Genomic DNA, 16,560 nt, shown 5'->3' with positions numbered 1-16,560 from the left:
CGAAAGCCACCATGATACTAAAAAAATTGATGTCAAAGTAAAGGCTTGCGTTATAGGTTTGCGATTGGCCTTGGAACGCTGGGTGCGTTGCTGGCGGGGGTGGGGGAGGCGGTGGTGGGGAATGGCTGCCCAATGGCTGCCCAGCAGACTTTAGTGTCCATTGGCTACTCCCCGACCCGACTGACTGCAACAGATTCTTCTACTGCAACTTCGGAAATGTGCTACCCCGCAACTGCCCGTCTGATCTGCATTTCAATCGTGTAGAACAAGTAATTTGAAATTCTGTATTACTTTCCTCTCTTCTCTTGTTGCTTCTTTTTCTTCTTTTTTATCTTCGTCCTCCTATTCTTTGTGTTCTATATCTTCATCATCTTTCTTTTTTCTTGTAGCATCTATTCTCTTATCTTCATCTTATTCTATTATCTCTGTGTCTTGTTACTCTTTCTCTGTTTCATTATTTATTTTTGTGTTCTTGCTTTGTAGCTGCGTCTTCTGCTTCTTTATTCCTACTGATGCGATATTTCTCTCATTTTCGGTCTACTTAATATATTTAATTACTTAATAATTAACACTTGTGATAGCCTACAGTTACTGGTCAGTGATAGCCTAGTGGTTAGGACGTCCGCCTCCTATTCGGGAGGTCAGGGGTTCCAGGCACGCACCCCTAACTTTTCGGTGTTATGTGCGTTTTAAGAAATTAAATATCACTCGCTTTAACGGTGAAGGGAAACATCGTAAGTAAACCTGCATGCCTGAGAGTTCTCCAGAATGTTGTCAAAGGTGTGTGAAGTCTGCCAATCCACACTGGGTCCGCGTGGTAGGTCGCCAAACCTTTCTCATTCTGAGAGCAGACTTGATTGTGCTCATTAGCGAACCGGAAATCTATAGATCATGATGATGATGATGTATTTCTTTTACAGGTATGCGATTGGTCCTGGAACGCAGGATGCGTGCTCAGGAATGGTGGTGGAAATTCTGGGCTGGTGATTGGAAACCCTGGAGGTAGTGGAGGAAACGGTGGACTGGTCATACCAGAACCTAGTAATGGTGGTCTAATCCTAGGAGATCCAAGTGCAAACGCTTTCTGGAATCAGTTACAACATCCACTCCTATTAGCTGATGACTAAGTAATAGATACCTTTATAACATTACTGTATAAAAATACAGATGTAAAGGGGGTTCTAACGCAAAAGAGGGTACCAATATTGTCTTGGACTATATGTAGTCATAAAATGAAGTTATTTTTAAATAGTGGTAGTTTATGGGGCAAGAATTCATTATTAAAGAGAATATTTTTAATAAATCATGATATTTATTTATTTTTAACATGAACATCACGCTGTACGTAAGGTGAATAATGACGTCACAATCCATAAACGACCTTTTTTTTCAATATTTTAACACAAAAATAGAGTATTTCAAAAATAAATAAAAATCATGTTTTTTAAATTATTCTCTTTTAATAATGATTTATATGAGCACTCGTACCAATTTATGCATTTTTATTTGTTTAAATTTGCCACTAATAGACGGCACAACTCGTTTGTTAGTTGGCGATACTGATATTCCTTTCTTTCTTTTCTCCGTTTTTAATTTCAAAACAAATTCTGTAAGCAATGTATAAATAAGTAAATTTTTTATCAAGAATTTTCGTATATTCTTTGTCTATGTAATTCTTTTTTTTACTTTACCGTATATAAATGATTTTAGTCGTCATGGTAAAAATTAGAGTTATTAATGTATTATAAAGGTATTTGTAAATATTATTTGAAAAATAAAATGGATTAATGAATTAAGATTGATTTTTAATATTGCAATATATTAAAAACGCTACTACCAAAATGCTTCCTATCTTGCGATTCTGTCTATATTCCATACTAATCCATAACTCATCATTAAAGATTAAATATTTATTTGCCTAAAACGCACATTAAAATATCAGGTTTCATAAATTACAGTTAGTTCTTGAGATTTATGTGGCGGGTTTCTTTTAGTAGTGGTAAGTGGCACATTTCTTAAAAATATGTTTTTCAATAGGGTCTTGGACTGTAGAAATAAAAAGACGTGATTTTTTGTATAGTGGTAGTTTATGGGGCTTTTAAAAAATCACGATTTATATTCATTTTGAAAATAATTAATTATTAATGTCACGCTGTACGGAAAGCTTTTAATGACGTCACAAGGCGTAAACGACAAATTCATTTCAATTTTTTAACATAAAAAATATTTTCCCACAGAAAATACCTAGTCTGTTACTTATTAGGTTAAAAAATGTAAAAAATTGTCGTTTACGGATTCTGACGTCATCGTTCACCTTCCGTACAGCATGACGTTCATGTTAAAAATTAATAAAAATCTTGTTTTTTTTAAATTATTCTCTTTAGTTATAACTAGCTGATGCCCGCAACTTCGTCCGCGTGGATTTAGTTTTTTAAAAATCCCGTGGGAACTCTTTGATTTTCCGGGATAAAAAGTAGCCTATGTCACTCTCCAGGTCTTTATCTATACCCATGCAAAAAATCACGTCAATCCGTTGCACCGTTGCGACGTGATTGAAGAATAAACCAACAAACCAACAAACCAACAAACCAACAAACCAACAAACCAACACACCAACAAACCAATAAACCAACAAACAAACACACTTTTGCATTTATAATAAGGGTACTGATTTCTAACCCTATAACCAATTGTCCAAGACCCTATTGTATGTAATAAATAAAGAATCCATAAGAATAGTTCTCGAAGATAATTTCTCAGTTCAAACTAACCAGGCTTGGTTACACAAAATGCCTTTAAGAAATAATTAGCAATTTTAATTGAACGTCAATTAATACAACCAACCAAACAGGTACCTACTTGCCGAGACATTCTGAAATCTACCGTACCTAAATATAATAAAAAACAATAGGCTAACTAGAAACAGAGACAAGCTTGCAGCTCCTGCCTTCCGCCTCAGGAAAGTCCAAAAGTCATTTGTGGGTATGGGTATTACCTTTTATAATAAAATCCCGCAAACTATTTTGAACTTACCTTTGCACAAGTTTAAAAAATTTATTAAAAATATGCTCCTGAAAAAAGCATATTACACAATTGAAGATTATCTAAATGATAAAAGAGCGTGGATTTGACCTGCAGCTCGTTCCAGCAACGCGCAGGACTGCAAATACTATTTTATACATGGCATAATCTTGTACCTATATCAAATATTTGAAAAGAGCAACCGCTGAGTTTCTTGCTGGTTCTTCTCGGTAGGAAAGGCATTCCGAACCAGTGGTAGATGCATCCGACTATTCGTAAGTACTTGTAAAAGTTTATTCGAATAAAAAAGTTTTTTCTTTTTTTTTTTATTGCTCTGAATTGTTTAAAATAATGTTTGCGTGAACATCCGTTACATATAGGTAGGTGCGTGCTAGCATCGTTCTTTCAGTTGAGTTAAACTTCATACAGTTAGTTTTGTTGCCACTTACGTGAAGGTATTTGACATTATACCATCATTTTATAGGCAAGGTGGGTTTCGCTTTGCGAGGTACGTCTATGCTGGACATTAGCTAGAAGTAAAACCGGTCAAAACCGGTAAAACAAATTCACAGTTTTTGAATTTTGAGCCTCAATAGCTCAACGGGTACAGGAGTGGACTGAAAACCGAAAGGTCGACGGTTCAAATGGTTCAAACCCCGCCCGTTGCACTATTGTCGTACCTACTCCTAGCACAAGCCTGACGCTTAGTTGGAGGGAAAGGGGAATATTAGTCGTTTATCATGGATAATGGTGATGTAACCACAAATTCACGGTTTTCGGCATAGAGATTTTCGGATTTTTCAGATGTAACCACAAATTCAACCTGCCAAATTTCATGATTCAATACTATTCAATCAATGGGAATTGGAAAGTCAATGGCAAAGTTTTGATTCCCCGAACTGACAGACACGACAAACAGACAGATTATTATGAGTTAAAAATTGCGAGTGCTTTAGGTAAGTACTATTATTTCCATATTGTGTATTTTATGTACTTAGTTGTGCCACAGTTTGTAGAAGACTTGCGCTATATTTAGAAAATAGAAATTCATCATCTTACATAACTACGAAAAAATGAATCAATACCGATATTATAAATGCGAAAGTGTGTTGGTTTGTTGGTTTGTCCTTCAATCACGTCGCAACGGAGCAACGGAACAACGTGCTTTTTTGCATGGATATTGTTAGACATGAAAATTAACAAAGGCTACTTTTATAAAATAAATGAAAGGTAATAAATACTTTTTCAAGCACAATATACACGTATTTTTTAACATAATTTATAATTATGTTAAAAAATACGTTAATATTGCCCATGAATCCTTCGGCCACCATGGGCTCTCCTGTTCGAGAAGCGCTGGACGCTTCTCCCGCCATAGTACCCTTAACGACATCATCCGGAGGTCCCTTGCCACCGCCCATGTGCCAGCTGTACTAAAACCGATTGGTTTGGCACGTAGCGATGGCAAGAGACCTGATGGTATGACGCTCGTACCATGGAAGATGGGCAGGTCGCTTGTTTGGGATGCAACTTGTGTAGACACTTTAGCTGCATCCCACATTCAGGCGACCTCCTCTATGGCGGGTGCAGCGGCCATCAGCGCCGAACAGGCCAAGAGGCGCAAATATGAAAACCTCGATGGGAGCTTCGTATTCGTGCCTTTTGGTGTGGAGACCTTGGGGCCGTGGGGCCCGGGGGCTCGAGCTCTTTTTGAAGAAATTTCGAAAAGAGTTATCGAGTCAACCGGGGACCCGAGAGCTGGCAGCTACCTTGGTCAAAGAATTAGTTTGGCCATCCAAAGGGGTAATGCTGCCAGCATCTTGGGTACAATGCCTCGCTGCGGTGGTCTCGATGAGGTTTTAGATTTAATTTATTTATTTTAGTTTTAATTTAATGTTGTTTTTTTTAGATTTAAGTTTATAAATTTATTGTCTAACAAATTTTAATTGCAGTTAAAATAAAAAATATATCTATTTATAATTTATTTTTGTACAAACTTCATAGTCGTATAGCTCAAGTATTATTTTAATCACCATAAATAATACATTGTTTGACAGTAAATTATTATAGATTTACAGTAACATGTCTATATATCTGTTAACATTAACGCTTGATTATTATTATTATCGTCGTTAATCAATGGACCCAAAAATGATAGATCCACTTCACCACTTTCGCTTCTGGGCCAGGGCCAGGGCCAACCACCTCCCCCGCCTCCGCCTCCTCCTCCACCACCTCCGCCTCCACCGCCACCTCCTCCTCCACCGCCGCCTCCTCCTCCACCTCCGCCACCACCTCCTCCACCACCTCCTCCACCTCCTCCACCACCGCCTCCGCCTCCGCCACCACCTCCGCCGCCACCGCCGCCTCCATCTAAATAAAAAATATATATATTTTAAACTAAAAACACTTTCAAATCTTTATTAAATGTAGCACAATTTTGGAAAGGTCTTTCACCTCCACCGCCACCTCCTCCTCCACCACCGCCATTGTCACCACCTCCACCTCCACCACCTCCGTTGTCACCACCACCGCCGCCTCCTCCACCACCACCTTCGTTACCACCGCCTAAATAAAGCAAAAAATTTAAAACTAGCTGCCCTGGCGAATTTCGTTCCGCCTAACAGTCGATTCAAATTTTTTAAAAATTTTCTCTCCGTAAGAACCATCGTCGTACTTCAAGAAATATTATAAAAAAAGAATTAGCGAAATCGGTTCAGCTGTTCTCGAGATTTGCGATCAGCAACACATTTAGTGATTCATTTTTATATTATACTTAAGTAGATGTAGCGCAACTTATAAGTCTATTACCTCCACCTCCTCCTCCTCCTCCTCCACCACCACCGCCGCCTCCTCCATCTCCACCTCCGCCATCTCCATCACCACTACCTTCACCGCTTCCCTCATCCCCCCAAAGGCCGATGATGTCGTTACCATCATCGACTAGTAAAGCACTGATGAGTGCGTTCACGTCTATGTCGCTTGCGTCCTTTTGTACTGTCTCTGGGTGGCATTTCTGTAAAAATAAATCCAATTTTGAGTATTTATTCTACACCATTAAGAAATAATATTTAAACAATACATACAATCATTGGAGACTTCTTAGGTTTAAGTGTTTTTATATATATACTAACTATTTATCTAATTGTAACTGTTTGTCTCTACAAAATAAATAAATTAAATTAAATACCAAATTAAAGTAAAAAACCGGCCAAGTGCGAGTCAGTCTCGTATTTTTTCGATATTTTGCACGATAATTCAAAAACTAAGATACATAAAAATAAATAAGAATGAGTTTAAGAATGTACAGGTGAAGCCCTTTCATAAATGATACCCCACTTGATATAGTTATCTTACTTCGAAAATTGAAAATACTAATTATTAGTTCATGTCTGCAATAAGACCTACCTACTTGCCAAATTTCATGATTCTAGGTCAACGGGAAGTACCCTATAGGTTTCTTGACAGACCGAGAGACAGACAAACATTGTTGGAGTTGGATTCTTATAGAATAAACCTAGCTTATGGTCGCGACTTAGTCCGCGTGGACTACACAAATATCAAATTACCCCCTTAGGGGTTGAATTTTCAAAAATACTTTCTTAGCGGATGCCTACGTCATAATAGCTATCTGCATGCCAAATTTCAGCCCGATCCGTCCAGTAGTTTGAGCTGTGCGTTGATATATCAGCCAGTCAGTCAATCCTTTTATATATTTGAAAGAAGAAGACTTAAGACTTACTTGTGTCTTAAAAGAGAACTTCAAGCCATATGGGCAGCTGAGGGGATCCTCATTCCTGGCCCCATACTGGCAGTAGTAATATTTGCTAGTGTCATATCTGTGCGGGATCAGATAGTCACGGCTTGGGTCACACATGTTGTCTATGACCTGGTTGTCATCCTGGGGCCTGCCCAGGACATAGGCAAGGATCCCGAAGAGAAGTAGTTTAACTGAAATTAGAAAAATAACCAAAATTTAATAATCTATCGAGTCAACCGGGGACCCGAGAGCTGGCAGCTACCTTGGTCAAAGAATTAGTTTGGCCATCCAAAGGGGTAATGCTGCCAGCATCTTGGGTACAATGCCTCGCTGCGGTGGTCTCCATGAGGTTTATTTAGACTTAATTTAATTTATTTTAGTTTTAATTTATTGTTTTTTTAAACCAAAATTGTAATGCTATTTGGCCTTATTTCTGTACAACTATAATAATATCTGTAACGTTGTTAATTATTTAAAATCCGCCAAGTGCGAGTCAGGCTCGCACACTGAGGGTTCGGTACTATACAATCGTATTTTATCGACATTTTGCAGATAGAATCAAAAACTATTATGCCTAAAATAAATAAAAATCTGTTTTAGAATGTACAAGTATAGTCCTTTCATATGATATCCCACTTGGTATAGATCTTACTTTGGAAGTTGAAAATAGCAATAGTTGTTCATGAACACATTTTTTTTTGTGATGTAACCACAAATTCACGGTTTTTAGATTTTTCTCCTCATGTCTGCTATAAGACCTACCTACCTGCCAAATTTCAGGATTCTAGGTCAACTAGAAGTACCCTATAGGTTTCTTGACAGACAGTCAGACAACAAAGTGACCCTATAAGGGTCCCTTTTTGCCTTTTAAGGTACGGAACCCTAAAAACAAAAAACTCAGCAGTTACTCTTTTCAAATCATAATATACCTATTATCAATTTTTTTTAAAGAATATTAGCCATGTTGAATGACTAATATTCCCCTTTCCTCTCCAACTAAGCGTCAAGCTTGTACTAGGAGTAGGTACGACAATAGTGCAACGGGCGGGGTTTGAACCGTCGACCTTTCGGTTTTCAGTCCACTCCTTTACCGGTTGAGCTATTGAGGCTCTAATCATATCAATACCCTTATATTATTAAATGCGAAAGTGTGTTCGTTTGTTGGTTCATTGGTTTGTTGGTTTGTCCTTCAATCACGTCGCAAAGGTGCAACGGATTGACAATTTTTTTGCATGGGTACAGATTTTTTTTTATTCATTCAGATACAACTTAGCCCTTGACTGCAATCTCACCTGATGGTAAGTGATGATGCAGTCTAAGATGATAGCGGGCTAACATGGAAGGGGTATGGCAGTTTTTTATTAAACCCATACCCCTTTGGTTTCTACACGGCATCGTACCGGAACGCTAAATCGCTTGGCGGCACGGCTTTGCCGGTAGGGTGGTAACTAGCCACGGCCGAAGCCTCCCACCAGACCAGACCAGAAATTTAGAAATTATAAAATTCCAAACCCCTGCCAGGAATCGAACCCGGGACCTCCCAGTCCTCCCACTAATAAGACCACAGCGCTCACCACTGCGCCAGGGAGGTCGTCAAAGGATAAAGACCTGGAGAGTGACATAGGCTACTTTTTATCCCTGAAAATCGAAGAGTTCCCACGGAATTTTTAAAAAACCTTATTGCACGAGAACGAAGTCGCGGGCCTCAGCTAGTTCAAAATATTTACCTAACATCGTGTCGTAACTTACACGGAAAATCCGTCGTTTTCCCTCCAAAAAATGTCCTTTCCAATGCACTTTACAATACACTGTCAGTTATTTTCTTAATCCAATTTTGTATTAATACATGTTACTATAGATAATAATTGATATTATTATGTTCGATATCTACAGAATGCGATTCTAAATATAATCCGAATTTGCGAATGATTATGTATAGGGGAGGTTGGGGTTAGATTGAACACTCAACTTTTTATAGGGTTCCGTACCTCAAAAGGAAAAACAGAACCCTTATAGGATCACTTTGTTGTCTGTCTGTCTGTCTGTCTGTCAAGAAACCTACAGGGTATTTCCCGTTGACCTAGAATCATGAAATTTGGCAGATAGGTGGGTCTTATAGCTGGCTTTAGGGGAAAAATCTGAAAACCATGAATTTAGGGTTAGATCACACAAAAAAAATTAAATTGTGGTCATGAACTAATAATTAGTATTTTCAACTTTCGAAGTGAATGACTATATCAAGTGGGGTATTATATAAAAGGGCTTTACTTGTACATTCTAATACAGATTTTTATTTATTTTTATGCATCATAGTTTTTGAATTATAGTGCAAAATGTCAAAAAAATACGACTGTAGTACGGAACCCTCAGTGTGCGAGCCTGACTCGCACTTGGCCGGTTTTGACGTCATATCTTCCGTTTATTTACATACCTTAGTAGGTAGGCTGATGTCGGTGACTTCGTGGAATTATGTTTTTAAAAATCCAGTGAGATACCTTTGATTTTCCGAGATAAAAAGTAGCCTATGTCACGCTCCCAGAGGCGTCTTTACCTATGGTGCAGTCTGTGCGGCGCACACGGGCGCCGGGTCTAAGGGGGCGTCGAGCGCCCTCTAATGCGACACCTCCAAAGATGCGTCGATGCCGGCGCTCTCAAAGACCCTGCGCTCGTGTTATGGCCGACGCCATCATCATTTAAAATTGCACCATTTGCATCCGAATTTCCGTTTGAAATTATAACTGTTAGTATTCCATTTTGACCCTGCTCCTACTAGACTAGAGGGCGCCAGGGTACTGGTTGAACACGGGCGCCACAAGGGCTAGAGACGCCTCTGCACGCTCCAGGTCTTTAACTAAATCCATTCAAAAATTACGTTGATCCGTCGACGTGAATGAATGACAAGCTAACAAATAAACATACGTCCGCATTTATAAGATAAGATAAGATAAGATAAGTTTATTAATTGCAAAATTGTATGTACATAGGGTCTTAAAAATATTAAAGTCCAATTACAATCTGCCATCAATGGCGCGCAATTTTACAATAGTGTCAGTTACACATTTAGTTACTATTAACATAGGTACTAAAAAATAAAAAATAAATTTAAAATATGATGTCAGAGAAAACCTAAAATAGTCTTATTTAAGTGCATGTTAATATTAACATAATAATAAATTAATTACATTGATGAAATTAATTACTTAATCAAATCTCGAAATTAAGCCTTAATATGTCGTACGAAGTCATCCACTGTATAAAAATTTTTTTCTTGCAACCATTTTTTTAATTTATGACAGAATTGTTTAAATGGAAGCATTTTAATCTCCATCGGCAATTTGTTAAAGATTTTTATGCACATAGAGTAACAATTTTTTTGGTATAATGATGTTTTGGAGATCCTATCAGACACTAATTTATCTTGATTTCTCAATCCTCTTTTTCCAACATTATCATGCAGAGTTTTGAAATAATGAAAGTTCGTTTTGACAAACTTTGCAATTTCTAAAATGTACATACATGGAAGTGGCAATATTCCATGTTTTTGAAAGACAGGCTTACATGATTCATAAGGAGGCATGTTAAGAATAGCTCGTAGACATTTTTTCTGAACTATGAATGCCTTATTAAAATCTGTTGAATTTCCCCATATAATCAGGCCATAACGGAGTACTGATGACACGTAACCATGGTATGCTGTGAGAGCAGTATTCAAACTAGCAGTCTTTACTAGTCGACGTAATACGTACACAAATCTATTTAGTCTATTACACACATTATTTATCTGATATTTCCATGAGCAGTTTTGATCAATTTCTATTCCTAAAAATCTACAATTTGTTGTTTCATTAATTTTATGGCCTTTATAGTTAACATTAAGATTTACATGTCGTTTATTATAATGTCTAAACTGAATAAAATTAGTTTTATTAATGTTAATACATAGATTATTATATTCTAGCCATTTAATTATTGATTCTACGGTATTATTTATTTCAGCTTCGAATTCACTTATGTTATTATTATTACATGTCAGAAGAATAGAAATGTCATCTGCAAAAAGAGTCATATTATTATTTGTGATATCTGGTAAATCGTTTATATAGAATAGAAAAAGAAGAGGCCCTAGAACCGTGCCTTGTGGTACTCCATATTTATTTGTTTCAAATGACGATTTAAAACTCACTACTTCATTATTATCATTTAAATTTTCTATTTCTACACACTGCCTTCTACATTTGAGAAAGGATTCTATCCATTCCAGGGCAGGTCCTCTAATGCCATAATTGTCAAGTTTATCCATTAGAAGTTTGTGTGAGACAAAATCAAACGCTTTTGTCATATCAATAAATATTGATATTACAATTTCTTTTGCATCCATACTTTTTATAATTTTACTTACTAAGTTAAAGCAGGCTTGAGTTGTTGACTTTTTACTTTGAAACCCGTATTGCTCATTTTTAAATATTTTAAATTTGTTTATAAATTCAGTTATACGTTTGTGCATTGCCTTTTCAAAGATTTTCGATATTACTGGGACAAGCGTAATGGGACGATAATTACCTAATTGCCTTTTATCTCCCTTTTTGTGGAGTGGCTTGACCACGGATAATTTTAATGCGTTAGGAAAGCAACCTTGACTGAACGACTGATTTATTAAGTAAGTTAAAATAGGTGCTATTTCATTTTTGCAGTATTTTATTACTTTTGTCATTATTTCGTCATGTCCAACAGCGTTTGTATTATTTAATGACGTTATGATATTTGTGATCTCTTTAATAGAATATGGTCTTAGAAATATTGTACTAGATACACGTGTTTTATTTGTATTGAGACATTTTCCGTTGTCCTTATTTGTAAGTTCTATAAAATAGTTATTAAAACTATCGACAATTTTATTGGGATTTGTATAGCTATGTCCATTTAAATTTATTTCTTTAATGTAATTTTTATCAACCTTTTTATTTGAATTTTCTTTAATAATATCCCATGATGCTCGACATTTATTTTTTGAATGTGTCACGTATTTGTCATTACAATTTTTTTCGGCAATCCTAAAACATCGTCTGAGGATTTTTGAGTAAAATACATATTTTTTTTTATTATCTTTGGTTTTTTGTTTATAAAATTGACTTTGTAGCACCCTTTTAGTTTTGCAGCTCATTTTTAAACCTTTTGTTATCCATTTAGGTGTAGTTATTTTGTTCGTAACTTTTATTCTTGTCATTGGGAAACATAAATAATAAAATAACGTGAAAATTTTGTAGAATTCTTCAAATGCTAGGTTAAAATCGGAGTTGCTGTATGATTCTGAAAACGATAAGTTATGTAAATATTTACGAAACATTTCCATGTTATCTTTGCCATAATCTCTTCTAAAAATATAATAATAATTAGAGGGATCCTTGGTCTCTGAGTTAGTCAGTGGCACAGTCAACATTTGGGCTGTGTCATGATCCGACAAACCCAAATTTAGAAGGTCACCTCGTGCGCTGGCTATGTTGCTTAAAATATTATCTATACAGGTATTTTGTCTAGTTGGTTTGTCAATGTGAAATGTTAAATTATGATTTTTTGCTATGTCAAATAGAGAGTTAGTATCTTTACTGTCTTTTAATATATTTATGTTTAGGTCACCAGCGACGATAATTTTTTTATTACTATGCTTGTTACATAATTATATCATGTAGGGTTATTTCAAGAGTATTCAAGAATGAAAAAACAGTTGAGTTAGGTGTTCGATACACACAAATCACAATCATCTTTTGACTGGGGATAGTAATACCACAACATTCAAAAGTCTCGTCTGAAGCATATTGTTTTATGGAGTCCAATGAATAAACATCTAAACCGTCCTTCACCAAAATGCAAACACCTCCACGCTTTTGTTTTCTAGTTCTGCAATATGTAGATGCTAAATTGTAACCATGTATATTAATTATATTTAATTCAGCACCCAGCTCAATAAAAGTTTCGGTTAAGCATATAATATCTGGTTGTTTTCCATCTTCGTATAGTTGGTTAAGAGCAATTTCTAATAAATGTTTTTTACTGCATACGCTCGCGATATTTTGATGCATAATTCTAAAGAAATTATTATTAAATTTTGTCTCGAAAAAACTTAGTCTCATTACTACATTTGCCTTTTTGAATTACGGGGAAATAATAAGTAATTTTTTTTTGAGTTGTTATTTTTTTGTAGTCACAAATACTCTTTGATGAATTATTCTGGACTGTGGTCTTAAAGTAGTAGGGGATTGTGCCTATTTTAGGATGTCGTTTTGTTTTTAGATTTTTACTCATTTGATAAGAGTCGTTATTCCGTTGGCCTGTATGTACATTTCTAGAGATTTTTAATTTTTTTTGCCTCATAAAGCCCAAAAAATTGGTGTCATAATAATGTTGGTCAAGAACAGAGTTTATTTTTTTACACAAATTATATTTACTTTTTATAAACTCCACACTGTAATTAATAAAATAGCAATTTTCATGAAAGTTCTTGCATGTTGTTTTTAATAAGTCGTTTAATTTCCATTCATTTAGATATAAATTATCATGAACCCCCAGTACTAAAACGGGGCAAACCTTGCAGTTTGATTTAAGAAAAGCGTACAGTTCAGACATAATTTTCATAGGGTTCGAGTCATGCTGTCCGATACTTAAGATTATTTTATCTCGTGGAGTGATTTGAAACAGTTCAAACGTCTTCAGGATTTCTTCAGTATTTGCACCTGGTTTAATGAATGATTTCACCTCTAACTGCTCGTATTGAGTATTTGATCTCATTCTTCTAAGTGTTTCAGCGATGCCAGTGCATTGACTACCACCTATTATGTATGCAGTTTTTTTAGTAGGAATTTCTTTACTGCTATAATTAGTTTCGTGCTTATTCATTGATACTGAACTTTCTACCATAATATGACTTTGATTAGTTTTACATGAAAATGGTGGAGAAGAGTCAGTTTGTGTCTGTTTCTTTATGGAATTACATTTTTCAATAGATGCTCGTGGTGTGCAGGACTTAACTTTCTTATTTTCCTTACGAAGCGGAGTATTTGAAATCGTTGAAACAGGACTTTTACTTGTGGAGGTCAGAGAGTTTATTTGCTGATTTAAATCTGAAATTTGTTTTTTTAAATCCCCGTTTTCTGAAATTATTTTTTCTAATTCTGATTGCACTTTTGCTAATAATGACGATAGATTATTATTTTTTTCCTTCATTTCCTCTATATCGTCTGACTTCCTAGTCGATAGGTCTAAGCTGTTATGCATTGTTTCAGAGAATGTTGAACAGAATGAGGCATTGTTGTATTCGCTATCCAATGATTCGCATGATTTAGACTTAAAAGACTTTCTTGGCCTCATGGTAATATTACTTAGTGGATCTATAATTGATCTGTCCAATGATTCGAACGATTTAGTCTTAGAAAGCTTCTTTGTTCTCATGGTAATGTTACTTGTACTTAGTGAATCCATGATTGACTTGATAGATAGCAATATCGTAAAACATCAGCCGATGAGTGTGAAATATATCCGTGAATGTAACTTATTATGGTTGTATTGATAATTTTTTTTTTTTTTTCATTTATAATTATAACGAGTTCAGAAAAAAAAAAAAAAAAAAAAAAAAAAAAAATACACGGGTACAAGTCTAGGATTTGAACCACGACGAAAATCAATGGTCACAATAGAATGTCCGACCGTAGTACCACTAGTCCATCACATCTATTGTAGCACTGGCAAAATTAGTAGTAACTATTAACTTTGTGGTTTTGTTGCAGCAATAATTCATGTCAATAACCTTTTTGTTATGATTCAATTGTCACTCGGTTTGAAATAACAACGGTCATCGAATTTAGTGTTTAGGTAAAAAAGTTAATGTTTATTGGTTTTTTACACTTATTTTACACACTTATTTTATGCACTTATTTTATACTATCGTTGGTTTAATCTGGTTTATTATTTACTTATCGACAAGGAAAATTCTCATATTTATTCGAATTATTTACATAACAAATAAACTATTAATAAACTTAAATCTAAAAAAAAAGAAAACAATATTAAATTAAAACTAAAATAAATTAAATTAAATCTAAAACCTCATCGAGACCACCGCAGCGAGGCATTGTACCCAAGATGCTGGCAGCATTACCCCTTTGGATGGCCAAACTAATTCTTTGGCCAAGGTAGCTGCCAGCTCTCGGGTCCCCGGTTGACTCGATAACTCTTTTCGCAATTTCTTCAAAAAGAGCTCGAGCCCCCGGGCCCCACGGCCCCAAGGTCTCCACACCAAAAGGCACGAATACGAAGCTACTTATTTTTGGGTTAAACTGGAATTTGGTTTATTTTACATAATATTAATGTTTTACTGTTCACACTCCACACAAAGTTATTAAATTTTATATTACGTTTTTTAGCAAATATTACAAGACAGTTTGACTTGCGCACATTTTCACACTTGTTTTACATAGTTTTAAATTGGATGAGTACGTAAATAGATAAGTTTTACCATCGCATGTATTTTTAAATGAGATTTATATACGGAGCCTATGTTCACTTGGCGACACTAGCGCCTCCTATATATAATAAATATAATATGGGTAGTGATTAGATTATGCCCGCGACTTCATCCGTTGGATGGATTTACGTTTTTAAAAATCCTGTGAAAACTCTTTGATTTCCCGGAACAAAAAGTACCTTTCTGTCACTCTCTAAGGAATTCATCAATTGAGTAATAGCCTCGAGTTACTTAATAAGTGTGTTTTTACATAAAATATATTACTATATTACTAATATTACATTAGGTACTAGATACCTATAGGAGGGCTATTTCAATCAAAAATTATCAAGCTCCCTCAGCGATCACTATCTACCCATATTAAAAATCCGTAAGTGTGTTTGTTTGTTGGTTTTTTGGTTTGTCCTTCAATCGGGCTGCAGCAAAGCAACAGATTAAGCTGATTTTTACTTGGATATAAGTAAGTAGTTACATTTTATCCCGCAAAATATAAATAGCTCAACGGTTTAGGAGCGGATTGAATTCCGAAACGTCAGCAGTTCAAACCCCACCCGCAGGACGATTGTCTAAAACCTGCATCAATCATTATTACAATCTCAATTGTTCTGATTGGCTGAATTTGTGCGATTCTTGTTGCAACAATGCATTGTAGCCAATAGTGAGCGAGCATTAACCAATCAGAGATGATTGCGATCGTGACATTGTAGCTGTCAAACAACCGCGGTAGGGCCACCGGTGCACTATTTGTCTAACCTACTTCTAGCACAAGTTAACCCTTATAGTCATGATTAACATGCCTAATATTCTTTAAAAAAAAGCAAAAACAGAATAACCGGGCCTAATTTTATTATTAATTCATGGAAAATTCCACTAGTAACAAAACTCATACATGACTCAACTTGTCCCAACCTCCCCTATGTATCAACTTTATCGATTAAAATATAATACATCGGATTAGAAGAGATTACTTTTCGTGTAAACTTTCACGTATCCCAAAAATTTCATTAATCATTAAATTAAATCCATAGCAGATACTAAACTCATTAAAATAAATATTTACGAGAATTTAATATTTACGAAAATAAGTCGTACCTACTTGATTTTTAAAAAAACAGCACATTAAAGATTCACGGCAAATTGCTAATGCGCGTGGCCGCCATTTTAGTGACGTCATCACTAGACTGAAGTTTCGAGCTGATGGTATATTTTTATTTCGGCTGACGTCAAAATGACCTCATTTCGATGTTAATGAGACATGGTTCCA

This window comes from Maniola hyperantus, chromosome 27, assembly GCF_902806685.2.
Source record: "Maniola hyperantus chromosome 27, iAphHyp1.2, whole genome shotgun sequence".
Classification (NCBI taxonomy): Eukaryota; Metazoa; Arthropoda; class Insecta; order Lepidoptera; family Nymphalidae; genus Maniola; species Maniola hyperantus.
The sequence above is the reverse complement of the archived record's forward strand: the minus strand, read 5'-3'. Positions refer to the sequence as shown.